This window comes from Chiloscyllium punctatum, chromosome 14 (assembly GCF_047496795.1).
Source record: "Chiloscyllium punctatum isolate Juve2018m chromosome 14, sChiPun1.3, whole genome shotgun sequence".
Lineage (NCBI taxonomy): Eukaryota > Metazoa > Chordata > Chondrichthyes > Orectolobiformes > Hemiscylliidae > Chiloscyllium > Chiloscyllium punctatum.
In genome coordinates this window covers 69,114,953-69,135,397 of record NC_092752.1, presented here as the reverse complement: position 1 = coordinate 69,135,397, position 20,445 = coordinate 69,114,953, and positions in this window count along the sequence as shown.

Here is a 20,445-nt window from a genome sequence, read left to right as displayed (position 1 = left end):
TGGAAGACATGAGTAATATCCCAAAAATTAAAGGGTGTCACGCGGCTGAGTTGAGTATGGTTGCCATTACGAAAGAGATAGTGCTAGAAAAGTTAAAAAGTCTTAAAATTGATAAATCTCCTGGCCCCGATGGGATACACCCTAGAGTTCTGAGAGAGGTTGCTGAGGAAATTGCAGAGGCATTGGTTGAGATCTTTCAAGAGTCACTGGAGTCAGGAAAGGTCCCGGATGATTGGAAGATGGCTGTAGTAACCCCCTTGTTCAAGAAAGGATCAAGGCAAAAGATGGAAAATTATAGGCCAATCAGCTTAACCTCGGTTGTTGGTAAAATTCTAGAATCCATCATTAAGGATAAGGTTTCTAAATTCTTGGAAGAGCAGAGTCTGATTAGAACAAGTCAACATGGATTTAGTAAAGGGAGGTCATGCCTGACAAACCTGTTGGAATTTTTTGAAGAGGTAACAAGTAGGTTAGACCAGGGAAACCCAGTGGATGTGGTCTATCTGGACTTTCAAAAGGCCTTTGATAAGGTGCCACACGGGAGGCTGCTGAGCAAGGTGAGGGCCCATGGTGTTCGAGGTGAGCTGCTGGGATGGATTGAGGATTGGCTATCTAACAGAAGGCAGAGAGTTGGGATAAAAGGTTCTTTTTCAGAATGGCAGCCGGTGACGAGCGGTGTCCCGCAGGGTTCGGTGCTGGGGCCACAGCTGTTCGCATTATATATTAATGATTTGGATGAGGGAACCCGGGGCATTCTAGCGAAGTTTGCCGATGATACGAAGTTAGGTGGACAGGCAGGTAGTACTGAGGAAGTGGGGAGGCTACAGAAGGATCTAGACAGGTTGGGAGAGTGGTCCAGGAAATGGCTGATGGAATTTAACGTGAGCAAGTCTTGCACTTTGGCAAAAAGAATAAAAGCATGGACTACTTTCTAAATGGTGAGAAATTAATAAAGCCAAAGCACAAAGGGATCTGGGAGTGCTAGTCGAAGATTCTCGAAAGGTAAACATGCAGGTTGAGTCTGTGATTAAGAAAGCGAATGCAATGTTGTCTCTTATCTCAAGAGGGTTGGAATATAAAAGCAGAGATGTACTACTAAGACTTTATAAAGCTCTGGTTAGGCCCCATTTGGAGTACTGTGTCCAGTTTTGGTCCCCACACCTCAGGAAGGACATACTGGCACTGGAACGTGTCCAGCGGAGATTCACACGGATGATCCCTGGAATGACAGGTCAAGCATATGAGGAACGGCTGAGGATACTGGGATTGTATTCGTTGGAGTTTAGAAGATTAAGGGGAGATCTAATAGAGACGTACAAAATAATACATGGCTTTGAAAAGGTGGATGCTAGAAAATTGTTTCTGTTAGGCGAGGAGACTAGGACCCGTGGACACAGCCTTAGAATTAGAGGGGGTCATTTCAGAACGGAAATGCGGAGACATTTCTTCAGCCAGAGAGTGGTGGGCCTGTGGAATTCATTGCCACGGAGTGCAGTGGAAGCCGGGACGCTAAATGTCTTCAAGGCCGAGATTGATAGGTTCTTGTTGTCTAGAGGAATTAAGGGCTACGGGGAGAGTGCTGGCAAGTGGAGCTGAAATGCGCATCAGCCATGATTGAATGGCGGAGTGGACTCGATGGGCTGAATGGCCTTACTTCCACTCCTATGTCTTATGGTCTTATGGTCTTATGTACAAAGACACACAAATCCCTCTGTAACACTGAGTTCTACATTCTCCTTGCATTTAAATAAATTTCTGCTGTTTCGCCTTTTCCCCAAAACAGAAAATTTCCATCACATATATTTTGTACTGTTTTTTTTTCTGCTGAAGATTTGCTGACAGACATCCTCTGTCTCTATGCCATTGCTTGTTCCTGTGCCGTCCCCCTGTCTGTATCCCATTGCAAACGCTCTGTCCTCCTCCTGTCTGTATCCCATTGCAGATGATCTGTCCTCTCCCTGTCTGCATCCCATTGCAGACCTTCTGCCTGCCCTCTGTCTGTCTCCTATTGCAGGCGCTCTGCCCTCCCCCCGTCTGTATTCCATTGCAGACGCTCCGTCTTCTCCCTGTCTGTATCACACCGCAGATGCTCTGACCTCCTCCTTCTGTATCCCATTGTAGATGCTCTCCCCTCCCCCAATCTGTATACCATTGCAGACGCTCTGCCCTCCTCCTGTCCCTATCCCATTGCAGACGCTCTGTCCTCCCTCTGTCTGTATCCCATTGCAGACGCCCTGCCATCCCCATCTGTACCATTGCAGACGCTCTGCTCTCCCCTGCCTGATGAAGGGCTTTTGCCCGAAACGTCGATTTCGAAGCTACTTGGATGCTGCCTGAACTGCTGTGCTCTTCCAGCACCACTAATCCAGAATCTGGTTTCCAGCATCCGCAGTCATTGTTTTTGCCTCCCCCGTCTGTATCCCACTGCAGTCAGTCTTCCCTCCACTGTCTGTATCCCATTTCTGATGCTCTGCCCTCCCCCCTGTCTGTATTCCATTTCAGACGCTCTGCCCTCCCCCTGTCTGTATCCCATTGCAGACGCTCTGTCTCCATTTGTCTCTTATTGAATGACTATCCTGGTGCATGAGCAAACTGAGCTCCATCTCCTATATCTGGTTCATTAGAATTGATTGTAATTTGTTGATGACCTCACACAGATCCCTGAAGAATTCCACTCGTTACAGTATTCCAAACACAAGATGAGTAATGATCTCTACTCTGCATTTCCTGACAGCTCCCCAGGGTGTCCCTGCTTCTGCATAACAGCCTGGGATGGTTATATGACGTCCCCCTGTGCTGTGTAATTGACTGAATACTTCATTCTGTTTGGTGGGGTCTCTTTGGTGCAGCCCATTTTGCCGCAGACCCTTATAGACGCAGAACTATTTCAGCGCAGCTCATATTTATTCCTTTTCAGGCTGAGATAAAAGCATTAATCAAAGCAATAAAACTAAAAATAATGTTTATTCTCTTCAGTAAAAATGTTAAAAAGACACTTGAGTAAGTATAACACTGATTCAGAGTTTTCTTTCAGAGCAAAAATGATAATTGGCCTTGCATTTATTCAGATTGAAAACATCCATGAAGCTATTGAACATTTGACTGATGCGCTTCCAGATGAATTGCAACCGCTGCTGGACTGGTTTGAGGATAACTATGGAGGTAGAAGATTACGCAGAGGAAATGGTCGGCGTCCACCGCTTTTTCCAGTTGGAATGTGGAATTTATATGAAAGGACTTTAAACAATGAGGACAAAACAAACAATAATGCAGAAGCTACCCACAGGAGATGACAATGCGAACATGATGTGGAATATCCAGTTATTTGGAAATATATTGACAGTTTACGGAAAGTTCAGAGAGGAAGGGACATTTACGATGAGCATCTGATAGCAGGGCACGATAGTCCTTTGAAATTAAAGAAGCAGACGCAAGAATACAAACACTCGTAAGAAGTTTTGGTGAGAGAAATGATGTCGAGTATTTATGAGGGAATGCCCACAATTTTGAATGAACGTCATGTTTTAGATTTTTCATAATGAACTTATTCCGTTCACTGTTTTTTATTTGTACCATTTTTACTGAAGAGAATAAACATTATTTTTAATTTTAGTCTTTCATTAATGTTTTTAACTAAGCCTGAAAAGTGAGAGAGATGAGATTGGAACTGCCAGCGAGTTTAAATTGAGAATTGCTCTTTCCTGAATATTGCTGCTTACTTGGTTGGTGGGACGTCAATGTTTCGGAATCTCCATATAAGGTGCCCTGGTCCTCTGTGGCTCTTTCCAGGATCCTCCCCACATGTCGAGGTAGTGGGTGAGGGAACAGATATCGGTTATTCTTACACCCGGCTTGGCCCTTTATGTCCTATTCCAGGATGTTTCTCCTGGAATTGGTGAAGAGGAGGGATGGAGTGAGGGTGGGAGTGGGTACCCCTACTATTAGTGCTGGTGTAGTGGAAGGGAGAAGGGTGAGATGTCCGGAGGGAGTCTGACCACAGTGTTGCATCCATGAAGTGGTATTCGTGTGCGCGGCTATGTGTCAGTGACAGAAAGATCGGGGAGGGAAGGTGCGAATCCAACAGTGAGTGTGGTCGTGCTTGAGCCTTATTTGGAGATAGAGTGTGAGCCTTGTTCGGGGGTAGGTGTTATAACAGATATACGGTGAGTGTGAGGGAGCAGAAGAATATGGTGACACTTATCCTGGAAAAGTTGGGGGAAAGAATATTGATGCTTGTCCTGTATTGCTGACCAATTCTTCAGATCATCTCAGCGTTGAGGTGAATGTCCCTGAACGTCTTGTCCAAGTCTATCACTAATAACGCCACAGACCTTTTCCATCACATCCAAAAGAATCAGTTTGGGTAGATCTACAAATCGCAAGGTGAAGCAAACATTAGTGCGTTATATATCAAACCCAAATCTATCACGCAAATACTTTACATCATATGTTCTGGAAATTAGGTGTGTAAGTATATGCAAGGGAAAGCAATGACATAGTGATATTATCGCTGGTCTCTTAAGCCAGAGACCCAGGTAATATTCTGGGGATATGATTTCAAATCCTGCCATGGCAGATGGTGGAATTTGATTTCAATATGTATCTGGAATCAAGGGTTTATGATGACCAGGAATCCATTGTCGATTGTTGGAAAATCTCATCTGGTTCACTGATGTTCTTGAGGGAAGGACACTGCTGTCCTTACTTGGTGTGGCCTGCATGTGACTCCAGACTCAAGACAACGCAGCTGACTCTTAACTGCCCTCTGCCATGGGCAATAAATGCTGGTTATCCAGCGACGCCCTCATCCTGTGAATGAGTAGCAAATAATCATGGGTGCTGCAGTAATACTGGATTGTCTCAAGTTGCACCGAAACTACATTAACTAAGTGACTACTAATACTGTGAAGAATAACTTCCATAAGTGTGTCTCACGTCGGTTGAACAGTATGTTGTTAACCAAACTAGAGAGCAGGTTATTTCAGATTTGGTGTTGTGTGGTCAGGAGGACTAATTAATAACCTTTCTCTGAAGCAGCTTTGGAGGAATAGTGACATCAATATGTTGCATTTTTACACGGCGTCTGAATACAATATCGAATGTTCGAAAGTTCTGGTCACGCATCATGGAAGCCCGGCAGACGAGAGAGTTAATTATGCTCCAGTGAATTGGGGAAGTACAATACAACATTCAATGGGAGAAGCAATGATTGTGAGAGTCATACAGTCCGACAGCACGGAGACAGGCCCTTCAGATCAAACTGGTCCATTCAGAACGAAATGTTAACCCCATTTCCCTGCCCTTGCCCTGTATCCTTCTTATTCTTTCCTATCCGTGTATTTTTCCAAATGCATTTTAAATTTTGTGAATGTACCCACCTCAACCACTTCTGCTGGCATCTCATTCCATGTGCATACCACCCTGTTTGTAAAAGAATTTGCCCCTCAGTTTCCCTTTTACTCTTTCCCCTCGGATCTTAAATTAATGCCCTCTGGTCCGTGGTTGCTCAACCCTGGGGAAAAAAGACAGAGTGCATTCACTCTATCTATCCTTCCCATGATCCTATACACTTCTATCAGATCCCCCTCAGTCTCATACACTCTAAAGTAAAAACTCCTAGCTTGCCCAACCTCTCACAGTAACTCAGACCATTGAGTCCAGGCAACATCCTTGTAAGTTTCCTCTGCACTATTTCCAGTTTAATAACATCCTTCCTATAACAAAGTGAACAACACTGAACATAACACTGCCAGTAATGCATCACCAGCAACCTCTATAACTGCAACATAACTCCCTAATTTCGATACTCATTGCTCTGACTGATGAAGGCCAGTCTGCCAAATGCCTTTTTCACTGCCCTATCTACCTGTGACTCCACTTTCAGAGAACTTTGAACCTGAATTCCAAAGTCCCTTTATTTCAATACACTCCTAAAGACCCTGCTATTCACCATGAAACTCCTACCTTGCTTTAACTTTCTAAAATGCAAGAACTTACACTTATCTGTATTAAACTCCATTTGACATTTCTCGGCCCACTTCCTCACCTGATCAAGGCACTGCTGTAATTTCTGAAATTCCTGATAGTCTTCCTCACTGTCCACGACACCGTCTATTTTAGTGTCACCTTGAAACTTATAATTCATGCCTGTACATTCTCATCTAAATCATAGATGTGTGTAATATGTAAATATATATACCATATACATGCATAAAACAAACAGTAATAGTCCCAGAACTGACCCCTGAGGCATTCCACTCATCACAGGCCTCGAGTCCGACAAGCATATTTCCACTATTACACAATGTTTCCTACCATCAAGCAAATTTTGGATTTGATTTGCCAGCTCTCCCTCAATTCCATGTGATCGAAACTTCCAGAGCAGCGTACCATGTGGAACCTTACAGAAGGCCTTACTGAAATCCATATACACCAGGTATACCACCAAGTTACTTGTCATTTCACCAAAGCAATCAATCAAATTTTTAAGACATGCACAAAGCCATGCTGACTGCTCATAATCACACCCTGCCTTTCCAAATCCATGTATATCGTCTCTCTCAGAACCTTATCAAGAAACTTACCTACTAGAGATGTCAGATTTACTGGTCTATAGGTACCAGGTTTTTCTTTGTAGCTCTTCTTGAATAAGGGCACAACATTCGCTACACTCCAGTCATCCTGGACCTCACCCGTTGGCTACCGATGATGCAAAAGTACCAACCAAGGCGCCAGTTATTACTTCTTTGTCCTCCTGCAGTGTTCCTGAATATATCGGGTCAGGACCAGGAGGTTTATAGAAATACTGATATGCCTACTTATTTCAGGTGAAAACACCAAAGAATGAGAAAGTTGACTTAATGATGATTAAATTAACAAATTAAAGAAGATATTAATCACAGGAAGTGACTTCAGACTTTGTGGAATCCTGAGAATTCTCAGAAATGTGCGATCGAAATTAACTATGAGCATCTTTAATCGCTATTGTCTGTAGTCTGCAAGATTTGAGAAAGAAATCCTGCAGACAGACTCTGCACAATGAAGGGTCTCAAATGGATATTTATTACTGAACACTACACTCGAAGGAAGAGCTTAATTTCTGGTCCCAAAACACCGATCACTATTACCCACCTCTAACGTGCAACTGCCCTCTTCCTAAAACCATGAAATGTAACCAAGCCGCTGATTACTGTCCAGCCTCTCCTCCCCACTGACTGTGTCTGCAATCTGTCCCTCCTCCCCCAAACCACACAAGGCAAACCAAGCTCAGGGTCTTTGTGAAAATCAAGGCCGGAGTGTGCAGGCTTCCTGGAGATGGGGAGGGAATTTTAAAATTGAAGGGGGAGGGGGAGGTGGCAGTAATATCACACACTGGGCTGAGGGGTAGCTGATGGAGTTTAGTTTGGATTAATGCGAGGTATTGGATTTGGTAAATCAAACAACAGCAGGATCTATACAATTAAAAGTAGGGTCTTTGGCAGTGTTGTAGAATAGAGACCTAGGCCGTCAGGTATAATTCTTTAAAATTTGCATTTCATATAGATAGTGCGGTTAAGAAGGTGTTTAACACATTTGTCTGCAATAGTCAGAACTTTGAGTATCGGAATTGGGACGTCATGTAGTGGTTGTGCAGGATATTGGTGGAACCTCTTCTGGAATACTGTGTCCAGTCTGGTCATCCTGCCCGCTCATTCCATAGGCACACCACCCTCTGGGTGAAAAAGCTGCCCCTTAGGTCACTTTTAAATGTTTCCCCTCTCACCTTAAGCCTATGTCCTCTAGTTTTGGACCCCCCTGTACCCTTAGAGAATACCTTGACTATTCACCCAGATATTACTGACCTTGATATTATTAAGCTGGAAAGGGTTCAGAAGAGATTAACCTGGATATTGCAGGGAATGGAGGGAGTGAGCGATAAGGAGAGGCTGGGTATGCTGGGACATTTTTCACTGGAGAATATGAGATTAAGGGGTAACTTTGCAGAGGTTTATAAAATAATGAGGGGTACAGATAAGCTAAAGGGCTGATGTCTTTTTCCTAGAATTGTGGATTCAAAACTGAGGGATATTTTAACTGTGAGGAAAATGTTTTACAAAAGTCATGAGAAGTAAATATTTTAATCTGGTTTGTGTGTGGAATGAACTTCCAGAGGAAGTGGTGAAAGCAGAGACAGTTACAACGTTTAAAGGACATTTAGATCAGTCCAGGGATAAGACATCAGTTTGGATGGTGCTGTAAACCGCTGCCCTCTCTCTCCCCCTCTCTGAATGAATGGTTTTCACCCTCTGCCAATGCCTGTGCGTGTGGAGGCCAGCAGAGCGTAGCATTGCATCACTTTAAACACCACAGAGACTGGCAGGCCTGCCACACACAGAGATACATAGATACACACACGGGAATGGTTAGGGCATGGCGTGAAGCTCATCTGGTAACTTAAATGAAACATAAAGAAATGCTCAAGTCGCCTCGTAAACTATTAAAGTATGAGGGACAGATCTGCCAAATTCCACTGTTTAAATAAGAACATCAATTTATTTTTTGACTCTGAAAGGGAACATTTTACATCAACTATTCACAACTCTGGGACCCCCTTTCTCTTAACTGCTTATTACCCGACTCCAGCTCTATAGCAATATACTGTTTCTGGGTCTGCCATCTTCTCATATCTCAGGTGATTGTCAGCTCTCAGTTCAGAACAGCATTCACCCTCTCTTAAAGGTACAATACACACTTTCAACTTCATCACATTATACCCTGATGAATATCGATAAGTAGATCCTATCCGATTTCTCTTGCTCTGTGGTTTGTCAATATTTCATCTACTCTGTCTCGTATGTGTCAGGATTTTTGTTGCTCCATTGACAGTATGTCATTATTCAACTCCGTCCGTGGGAATATATCATTATTTCAATTGCTCACACTCGTGAATGTGGGGCAGGATTTCAGTTGTTTCATGGGGACTGTGACACTATAATTGTAGGTGGCACCGAACCTGGAAGAACTCTGAAATCAATGGAGGAGAGTGTGGAATTCTAACAGGACAATCACACGTTGGTGTAGTGTTCAGGTTTATGGCAGATGGGAATCAGTGCAGAGCTGTGTGAGGTGATACACTTTGGTAGGAAAGACAATGAAAGACAGTTTAAAACAGGCTCTACCATTATAAAGGGGCTGCAGGGGCAGATGGTCCTGCGTGTATATGAGCATAGATAATTGAAGATATCAGCACGGTGGGGAGAGCAGTAACTATCACAGATTAGTTTCAGTATCTGAGCTGTTTACAGGGGGAGGTGTAGGACGGAATCTCGGTGCTCCCTTCCTGGGAGGTGGTGGTGACAATGTGTTGTGAGCCCACCCTCCTGCCCACCGAGACAGTGGGGATTCCATTTGTACCAGCTCGAGACAAAAGGGAGATGGCATCAGGGCCACAGCTTCTAAGTTGTGCCGGGGGGAAATGGAGCTGTCAGTGGGGTTAAAGTGAGAATTGCCCTTCAATGAACATTGCTCCTGACTCGGTGGGTAGGACGCAGATGTATCAGAATCTCCACACGAGACGTCCCGGTCCCCTCCAGCTCGTACCATGATCCTCCCCACATGGCGGGGGGAAGGGGGCGAGGGAACGGATATCGGGCACTCCACCACCCGGCTTGGCCATTTCTGTCCTATTCCAGGCTGTTTCTCTTGGAATGGGAGAAAGGGAGGGAGAGAGTGAGGGTGGGAGTGGGTGGTCCTCCTGTTAGTGTGAGTATAGGTTGGGAGAGGGTCATGGTGAGGTGTCCGGAGGGAGTCAGTCCACAGTGTTGTATCCATGCAGTGTTATTAGTGTGGGGGTGAAGTGGAGGGAGTGGGGGAGAGAGGGGGAGAGAGAGAGAGACAGAGAGAGAGAGACAGAGACAGAGAGAGAAGATGCTGCATGCAGTAGTGAGAGTGGTGGACCATGAGCCTTGTTCGGGGTCGGTGCTATAACAGATATACAGTGAGTGTGAGGGAGGAGAGAGAATACAGTGACCCTTATCCTGACAGAGCAGGGAAGGTTATTGATGCTTGTCCTGTGTTGCTGGACATTTCTTCAGACCGCAGATACTGCACTGAGCTGGGTGGGGAGCTCAGACCATGCTCGGTGGGTCTGGTGGTGTCGCCCCCTCTGGGAAGTGAATGGTCCCCTCTGTACTAGCCCATCCACCAGGACCTCTGTTCCCCTGTCGATAAACCGTGGTGTAATTGCCCCTTATCTGCCATGCTCGGGGTAAACTGGGCAGGGCAGCTCCAAACTGAAAAAGCTCAACCGTGTGCCCCTTGGCCTTTTAAAGATGGCCCCAGTGCCAGGGATCACGGAATATCCAGGGGCACCTGGTCAATAGTGAGTACCTCCAGTCATGATGGGTGGAAGAATCGGGCTGGTATTGAATGAGGGGGACACCATGGGGTGGGCTGGGTAGTAAATGAGGTGAGTTCGATAGCACCAGGAAACGAGCTCAGCCTCGTGTGGACGATCCCTCTGTCACACTCAAGGAAAATCAAACAAAGATAAATTATTGTTAGAAACTGCCCAAATGAGGCGTCGATTCTGTTGAAACTAATTGCAGTTACAAAGATGCACAACAAATGATCATCTGACTTCACACGAAAATCCCTTTTTCCCATCTTTTCTGGGAAGACAGGCTCATGTTACAGGATGCTATCAAAGTGTCTACATTTCAGCATTCTGAAACCTGGGAACACATCCTTCCATGACACTGTCTCTCAGTCTCTCCCTCTCTGTCTATTCCCCAAACCCCACCCATGTGATGATATTAAACTGATTCCCCCGCCATCTCTCTCTGGCAGTGATGTTCACACCCACAGTACCCCCTTGTCAGGGCAACAATGGAGATATGGAGCTGTAAATGGGTGGGAGCTGCACATCCAGTAACTTCCAGCATGGGCTGCGAGTTTCCCCACGCTGGGCAGTGATCTAACACAGTGTTACTGAGCAATGCCCTGGGGTGGGGAACACAGTCCTACTTGCTGGGAGGATAACTGCTCCAAGTTTACATATCAATGCATTGGGTGGGGTACACAGCGGGGAGGGTAACTGCCCCTGGTTTACAGATCAATGTACTGGGGTGGGGTACACAGTCCTACATGCTGGGAGGGTAACTGCTCCTGGGTTACAGATCAATGCACTGGGGTGGTGTACACAGTCCTTCATATGGGGAGGGTAACTGCTCCTGGTTAACAGATCAATGCACTAGGGTGGTGTACATAGTCCTTCATGTGGGGAGGGTAACTGCTCCTGGTTTACAGATCAATGCACTGGGGTGGGGTACACAGTCCTACATGCTGGGAGGGTAACTGCTCCTGGGTTACAGATCAATGCACTGGGGTGGTGTACACAGTCCTTCATGTGGGGAGGGTAACTGCTCCTGGGTTACAGATCAATGCACTGGGGTGGTGTACACAGTCCTTCATGTGGGGAGGGTTACTGCTCCTGGTTTACAGATCAATGCACTGGGGTGGGGAACACAGTCCTACATGCTGGGAGGGTAACTGCTCCTGGTTTGCAGATCAATGCACTGGGGTGCTGTACACAGCCCTACATGCTGGGAGGGTAACTGCTCCTGGTTTGCAGATCAATGCACTGGGGTGGTGTACACAGCCCTACAAGCTGGGAGGGTAACTGCTCCTGGGTTACAGATCAATGCACTGGGGTGGTGTACACCCTCCTACATGCTGGGAGGGTAACTGCTCCTGGGTTACAGATCAATGCACTGGGGTGGGGTACACAGTCCTACATGCTGGGAGGGGAACTGCTCTTGGGTTACAGATCAATGCACTGGGGTGGTGAACACAGTCCTACATGTGGGGAGTGTAACTGCTCCTGGTTTACAGATTAATTCACGGGTGATCACTGCACTGGTCGCTGTGCTGGTAAGACTATCTGGTTGTGGTTTATAGATAATGCAATGATGTGGTTTGTATTGCTCCCCATGCTGGATGGATATTTGTTTCAATTTACACATAAGTGCCCTGCTGTGGTCTGCACAGCTCCCAGTGCTGGACAAATATATATGGCCTGGGTTTAGAGATCAATGTTCTGATCTGATCGGTGCAGTGTTCCACTCTGGCCAGATTGCAGGGTTGTATTGACCAGTGTAATGGATGAATCTGGACAGATTGCTGGGTTGTACTGAGCAGTCCATTGGCCTGGTCTGTACAGTATTCCACGGTGAACAGATATCTCCTCTGGGTGTATGGTGTCTGGGCTGGTTCTGGGAGGTGGATTGAGAATGTGGTATATCGAACCATTTCAGCTGATCTGGCAATGCCTTTAGTTCCCATTCCTGTGATTGGACCGTCCGTCTCTCACCCCATTAATGTTACAGTGTGTCCAGGAACAGTACATCATGTTGGTGGGGTGGGGAGGGGGGGGGAGGGGGGAAAGGTGATGGACAGGTCAAGGAGTTCCCCGGAACGTTCTGTCCCCAACATTCTATAATTGACATTCCCCGGAACGTTCTGTCCCCAACATTCTATAACTGACATTCCCCGGAACGTTCTGTCCCCAACATTCTGTAACTGACATTCCCCGGAACGTTCTGTCCCCAACATTCTATAACTGACATTCCCCGGAACGTTCTGCCCTCAACATTCTGTAACTGACATTCCCCGGAACGTTATGTCCCCAACATTCAATAACTGACATTCCCCGGAACGTTCTGTCCCCAACATTCTGTAACTGACATTCCCCGGAACGTTCTGTCCCCAACATTCTATAACTGACATTCCCCGGAACGTTCTGTCCCCAACATTCTATAACTGACATTCCCCAGAACGTTCTGTCCCTGACATTCTATAACTGCCATTCCCCGGAACGTTCTGTCCCTGACATTGTGTGTGAACGGCCGGACGTCAGTGAATTGAACAAACGATAAGATCCCGAGGGAAGCGATCCCGTTCCAGGGAGAAAGAGACACTGTTCCGAAGGACCCTCAGGCAGTTAAAGGGGTGAATACGTTTTCCCTGCGTTTACATTTCTTCCCGACACAGGATCGACCACCATTTCGACCAAAATACAGGAATTCCCAAACTCTGTTTGTCTTCAGGAAACTGGGAGAGAATCCTTCAGGACAGTAACGTTTCCACCCTCCGTATTAGGAACTGGGAAGGAGTGACCTGTGTCTGCTCTCCAGTGATTGAGTGTGTGGGAATGTTCTAGAAACCATCTGTCCTTATGGATGTGTCTCTGTGTGTTTGGGGAGGGAGGGTTTCTTGTGGTTTATGTCACATTTTTGTCAGTAATTCCGACCTTCCCATTTGTTATTCCAGCTCCAATTATTTTAATAAATCCCTGAATACAGGGACACATTTGAAAATCTCACTGGGTCCCTGATCAAACGAGTCCCTTTGCCTCCAGGCTGATGGATAATGGGTTTATTTTCCTTCCTCAGAGTTAACGTAGTGACCATCTACGTCCTGCTTTATAAAGATTGTGGATTGTCTCCATGTGTCAGACGTTACCTGGGGGCCATGGCAGCGGCGGATCTCCTGGTCATTATCCTCGACCTGATCCTGAGACACATTCCCATTGTTTATCAGGAACAGTTTTATTTCCTGAGGTACTCCGTCCCCGTGTGTAATATCCACGCCGTCCTGCTTTATGCAGCCACTGACTGCTCTGTCTGGTTCACCGTCACTTTCACCTTTGATCGGTTTGTGGCCATTTGTTGCCAGAAGCTGAAAAGTAAACATTGCAGTGAGAAAACGGCGGCTGTGGTTCTGGGAGCAGTGACTGTGCTGAGCTGTTTAAAGAACATTTCCTGGTATTTTATGCTCAAGGCTCGGTATCGGCTGGTGAACATCCCCTGGTTTTGTGATGTAACAGACGGTGTTCTATTCTCCAGTGTCTGGATCACAATCGAGTTCCTCCACCACATTCTAACCACGTGTGTCCCATTTCTCCTGATTCTGATGCTCAATGTTCTCACCGTCAGACACATTTTAGTGACCAGCAGAGCCCGCAGGAGACTCTGTGCTCACACCAATGGGGACGCTCAGTCTGACACAGAAATGAGAAACCGAAAAAAATCCATCATTTTACTGTTTGTGATCTCGGCCAATTTCATCCTGTTATGGTCAACGTTAATGCTGTATTCTATATGGATTCGGATGTGGGATATTGGGTATTACTCTGTGTATCTCGATTACTTTGTGCGGGAATTGGGCTTCATGCTGCAGCTCCTCAGTTGCTGTACAAACACCGCGATTTATGCCGTGACCCAGACTAAGTTCAGGCAGCAGCTGAAGAATGTGCTGAAATATCCCTTCACCCAAATCCATCCATCAATCAAATTCCCTCATTAATCAATCCATCCGGGATTTTCTCATTTCAGTTCAATGTTTCAGTGATGGAGCAGCCTGTCGCTATGGTAACAGACTGAGGGTAGCGCTGGGTTGTCCATCCTTATCCCACAGGGGGGTTACAGGGAAACATTTCAATGTTTCTCACAACTCAGGGGCCAGTGAGAAAAGGCACCATCCCACTGACTGTATCCATCACTTCCATTTGTAACCAATAAAAATGTTGATTAAAGCGTGCCGAGCAGCAGAGTGACCGATGTTGTTGTGTGTCTTTGTGTTGGAGAAGCTGAGCTGGAGAGAGACAGACTCAGCCCCAAGTCCTGGTCCTCAGGGAAAGGGAGGGCACCGCGCCCTGAGCTCAGGAGCTGGGTTTAACTCACTCTGCCCCCCCCCACTTCAACCTGGACTCCCCATTTCCTCTTCCCTACCCTTTCTCCTCATTGCTCTCCCTGTCTATCTCTGCATACTCTTTCCTTCTCAACACCTCTCCTTTTCACTCTCACTCATTCCCCCGTCTCTGTCACACACACCCCCAATCCCGGTTTCTCCACCTGCCTCCACTCTTCCCTCTCTCCCTCCCTGAGAGAGAGAGAGGAGAGTGGAATGGAGTTGAGAGAGGGAAGAAGAGAGGGGCAGACAGAGGGGGCAAGAGAGGGAGGGAGATGGCAGCAAGAGAAAGAGAGAGAGACAGAGGCGAGAAGGAGAGAGAGAGAGGGAGGAGAGAAAGGGAGATGAGGCGACAGTGATTCGAGAGAGTGTGAAAGAGCAGGGAGAGACAGGGTGGAGGGGACGAGAGACAGGGGGTGAGAGAGAGGGGCAAGAGAGAGAGAGGAGGCAGGCGAGAGAGAGAGGGGACGGACAAAAGGGGTGGGAGAAAGGGGGGCTGCGAGAGAGAGGGAGCGAGAGAGGGGAGGCTGAGAGGGGAGGTGAGAGAGAGAGGGCGAGAGAGAGGGGGGCGAGAGAGACAGAGGGGTGAGAGAGAGAGGGGGGGTGACGAGAGACTGGGGGTGATGAAAGAGACCGGGGGCAAGACAGAGACCGGGGCGACGAGAGAAACCAGGGCCGTGGGAGACCAAGGGGTGGGGGGGGGGGTGCGAGAGAGACCAGGGGTGAGAGAGAGGGACTGACGAGAGAGAGAGAGGCGGTGTGAGAGAGAGAGAGGCGGTGAGAGAGAGAGGGGCGGCGAGGGGTGCTGCGAGAGAAAAGGGGCCAAGAGAGAGGGGGGCGAGAGAGGAGGGGGTGTGAGAGAGAGGGGGCCAACTGAGAGGGGGGGCGAGACACAGGGGGATGAGAGAGAGACTGGGGGCGACGAGAGAAACCGGGGACGTATGAGATCAGGGGCGAGAAAGACCGGGGGTGACGATAGAAACCAGGAAAATGAGAGTATAGGGGGGTGAAAGCAACCGGGGGCGAGACGGAGGGGGTGACGTAAGACTGGAGGTGACGAGAGAGACCAGGGGTGATGAGAGAGACTGGGGGTGATGAGAGAGACCGGGGGTGATGAGAGAGAGACTGGGGTGATGAGAGAGACCGGGGGTGATGAGAGAGACCGGGGGTGATGAGAGAGACTGGGGGTGATGAGAGAGAGACCGGGGGTGATGAGAGAGATCGGGGATGATGAGAGAGACTGGGAGTGATGAGAGTGACCGGGGGTGATGAGAGAGACTGGGGGTGATGAGAGAGAGAAGGGGGTGATGAGAGAGAGAAGGGGGTGATGAGAGAGAGAAGGGGGTGATGAGAGAGACCGGGGGTGATGAGAGAGACCGGGGGTGATGAGAGAGACTGGGGGTGATGAGAAAGACCGGAGATGATGAGAGAGAGAAGGGGGTGATGAGAGAGACTGGGGGTGATGAGAGAGACCGGGGGTGATGAGAGAGAGACCGGGGGTGATGAGAGAGACCGGCGGTGATGAGAGAGACTGGGGGTGATGAGAGAGACCGGGGGTGATGAGAGAGACTGGGGGTGATGAGAGAGAGAAGGGGGTGATGAGAGAGAGAAGGGAGTGATGAGAGAGAGAAGGGGCTGATGAAATAGATCGGGGGTGATGAGAGAGACTGGGGGTGATGAGAGAGACTGGGGGTAATGAGAGAGACCGGGGGTGATGAGAGAGAGAAGGGGATGATGTTAGAGAGAAGGGGGTGATGAGAGAGACCGGGGGTGATGAGAGAGACCGGGGGTGATCAGAGAGAGAAGGGGGTGATGAGAGAGAGACCGGGGGTGATGAGAGAGACCGGGGGTGATGAGAGAGACTGGGGGTGGTGAGAGAGACCGGGGGTGATGAGAGAGACTGGGGGTGATGAGAGAGAGAAGGGGGTGATGAGAGAGAGAAGGGGGTGATGAGAAGACTGGGGGTGATGAGAGAGACCGGGGGTGATGAGAGAGAGAAGGGGGTGATGACAGAGACTGGGGGTGATGAGAGAGACCGGGGGTGATGAGAGAGACTGGCGGCGATGAGAGAGACCGGGGGTGATGAGAGAGAGACCGGGGGTGATGAGAGAGACTGGGTGTGATGAGAGAGAGAAGGGGGTGATGAGAGAGAGAAGGGGGTGATAAGAGAGACCGGGGGTGATGAGAGAGACTGGGGGTGATGAGAGAGACTGGGGGTGATGAGAGAGAGAAGGGGGTGATGAGAGAGAAGGGGGTGAGAGAGAGACTGGGTGTAATGAGAGAGACTGGCGGTGATGAGAGAGAAGGGGGTGATGAGAGAGAGAAGGGGGTGATGACAGAGAGAAGGGCTTGATGAGAGAGACTGGGGGTGACGAGAGAGACAGGGGGTGATGAGAGAGACCGGGGGTGATGCGAGAGACCGGGGGTGATGAGAGAGACTGGGGTTCATGAGAGAGTGAAGGGGGTGATGAGAGAGAGAAGGGGGTGATGAGAGAGACTGGGGGTGATGAGAGAGACCGGGGGGTGATGAGAGAGAGAAGGGGGTGTTGAGAGAGACTGGGGGTGATGAGAGAGAGAAGGGGGTGATGAGAGATACTCGGGGTGATGAGAGAGAGAAGGGGGTGGTGAGAAAGTCTAGGGGTGATGAGAGAGAGAAGGGGGTGATGAGAGTGACCGGGGGTGATGAGAGAGAGAAGGGGGTGATGAGAGAGAGAAGGGGGTGATGAGAGAGTCCGGGGGTGACGAGAGAGAGACGGGGGTGATGAGAGAGAAAAGGGGGTGATGAGAGAGACCGGGGGTGATGAGAGAGACCGGGGGTGATGAGAGAGACTGGGGGTGATGAGAGAGACCGGGGGTAATGAGAGAGACTGGGGGTGATGAGAGAGAGAAGGGGGTGATGAGAGAGACCGGGGCTGATGAGAGAGAAAAGGTGGTGATGAGAGAGACCGGGGGTGATGAGAGAGACCGGGGGTGATGAGAGAGACTGGGGGTGATGAGAGAGACCGGGGGTAATGAGAGAGACTGGGGGTGATGAGAGAGAGAAGGGGGTGATGAGAGAGAGAAGGGAGTGATGAGAGAGAGAAGGGGGTGATGAGAGAGACCGGGGGTGATGAGAGAGACTGGGGGTGATGAGAGAGACCGGGGGTGATGAGAGAGAGAAGGGGGTGATGAGAGAGACTGGGGGTGATGAGAGAGACTGGGGGTGATGAGAGAGAGAAGGGGGTGATGTTAGAGAGAAGGGGGTGAAGAGAGAGACCGGGGGTGATGAGAGAGACCGGGGGTGATCAGAGAGAGAAGGGGGTGATGAGAGAGAGACCGGGGGTGATGAGAGAGACCGGGGGTGATGAGAGAGACTGGGGGTGATGAGAGAGACTGGGGGTGGTGAGAGAGAGAAGGGGGTGATGAGAGAGACTGGGGGTGATGAGAGAGACCGGGGGTAATGAGAGAGACTGGGGGTGATGAGAGAGAGAAGGGGGTGATGAGAGAGAGAAGGGAGTGATGAGAGAGAGAAGGGGGTGATGAGAGAGACCGGGGGTGATGAGAGAGAGAAGGGGGTGATGAGAGAGACTGGGGGTGATGAGAGAGAGACCGGGGGTGATGAGAGAGACCGGGGGTGATGAGAGAGACTGGGGGTGATGAGAGAGACTGGGGGTGATGAGAGAGAGAAGGGGGTGATGAGATAGAGAAGGGGGTGATGAGAGAGACTGGGGGTGATGAGAGAGACCGGGGGTGATGAGAGAGAGAAGGGGGTGATGACAGAGACTGGGGGTGATGAGAGAGACCGGGGGTGATGAGAGACACTGGGGGCAATGAGAGAGACCGGGGGTGATGAGAGAGAGACCGGGGGTGATGAGAGAGACTGGGTGTGATGAGAGAGAGAAGGGGGTGATGAGAGAGAGAAGAGGGGTGATGAGAGAGACCGGGGGTGATGAGAGAGACTGGGGGTGATGAGAGAGACTGGGGGTGATGAGAGAGAGAAGGGGGTGATGAGAGAGAAGGGGGTGAGAGAGAGACTGGGTGTGATGAGAGAGACTGGCGGTGATGAGAGAGAAGGGGGTGATGAGAGAGAGAAGGGGGTGATGAGAGAGAGAAGGGGGTGATGAGAGAGAAGGGGGTGAGAGAGAGACTGGGGGTGATGAGTGAGAATGGCGGTGATGAGAGAGAAGGGGGTGATGAGAGAGAGAAGGGGGTGATGACAGAGAGAAGGGCTTGATGAGAGAGACTGGGGGTGACGAGAGAGACAGGGGGTGATGAGAGAGACCGGGGTTGATGCGAGAGACCGGGGGTGATGAGAGAGACTGGGGTTGATGAGAGAGTGAAGGGGGTGATGAGAGATACTCGGGGTGATGAGAGAGAGAAGGGGGTGATGAGAGAGTCTGGGGGTGATGAGAGAGACCGGGGGTGATGAGAGAGAGAAAAGGGGTGATGAGAGAGACTGGGGGTGATGAGAGAGAGAAGGGGGTGATGAGAGATACTCGGGGTGATGAGAGAGAGAAGGGGGTGATGAGAGAGTCTGGGGGTGATGAGAGAGAGAAGGGGGTGATGAGAGTGACCGGGGGTGATGAGAGAGAGAAGGGGGTGATGAGAGAGACCGGGGGTGACGAGAGAGAGACGGGGGTGATGACAGAGAGAAGGGGGTGATGAGAGAGAGAAGGGGGTGATGAGAGAGACCGGGGCTGATGAGAGAGAAAAGGGGGTGATCAGAGAGACCGGGGGTGATGAGAGAGACCGGGGGTGATGAGAGAGAGAAGGGGGTGAGAGAGATCGGGGGTGATGAGAAGGACTGGGAGTGATGAGAGAGACCGGGGGTGATGAGAGAGACTGGGGGTGATGAGAGAGACCGGGGGTGATGAGAGACAGAAGGGGGTGATGAGAGAGAGAAGGGGTTGATGAGAGAGACTGGGGGTGATGAGAGAGACCGGGGGTGATGAGAGAGAGAAGGGGGTGATGAGAGAGACTGGGGGTGATGAGAGAGACCGGGGGTGATGAGGGAGAGAAGGGGAAGTTGAGAGAGAGAAAGGGGTGAGAGAGATCGGGTGTGATGAGAGAGACTGGGGGTGATGAGAGAGACCGGGGGTGATGAGGCAGAGAAGGGGATGTTGAAAGAGAGAATGGGGTGAGAGAGATCGGGGGTGATGAGAAGGACTGGGAGTGATGAGAGAGACCGGGGGTGATGAGAGAGACTGGGGGTGATGAGAGAGACCGGGGGAGATGAGAGACAGAAGGGGGTGATGAGAGAGAGAAGGGGGTGATGAGAGAGACTGGGGGTGATGATAGAGACCGGGGGTGATGAGGGAGAGAAGGGGATGTTGAGAGAGAGAATGGGGTGAGAGAGATCGGGGGTGATGAGAGAGACTGGGGGTGATGAGAGAGACCGGGTGTGATGAGTGAGACTGGGGGTGATGAGAGAGAAGAAGGGGTGAGAGAGATCGGGGTTGGCGAGACAGACCAGGGAGGGCGAGAGACGCGGGGGGGGGGGCGAGAGCGCGGGGCGGTGGGGTGAGACAGTCCGGGGGGGGCGAGAGAGACTGGGGCGAGAGAGACCGGGGACGAGAGAAATCTGGGGCAACGAGAAACTGGGCGCGACGAGAGAGAACGGGGCAGAGAGAGAGACCTGGGAGAGTTAGAGACTGGTGGCGAGAGAGACCTTGGAGAGTTAGAGACTGGGGGCGAGAGAGACCGGCGAGAGTTAGACACTGGCGGCGAGAGAGACCGCAG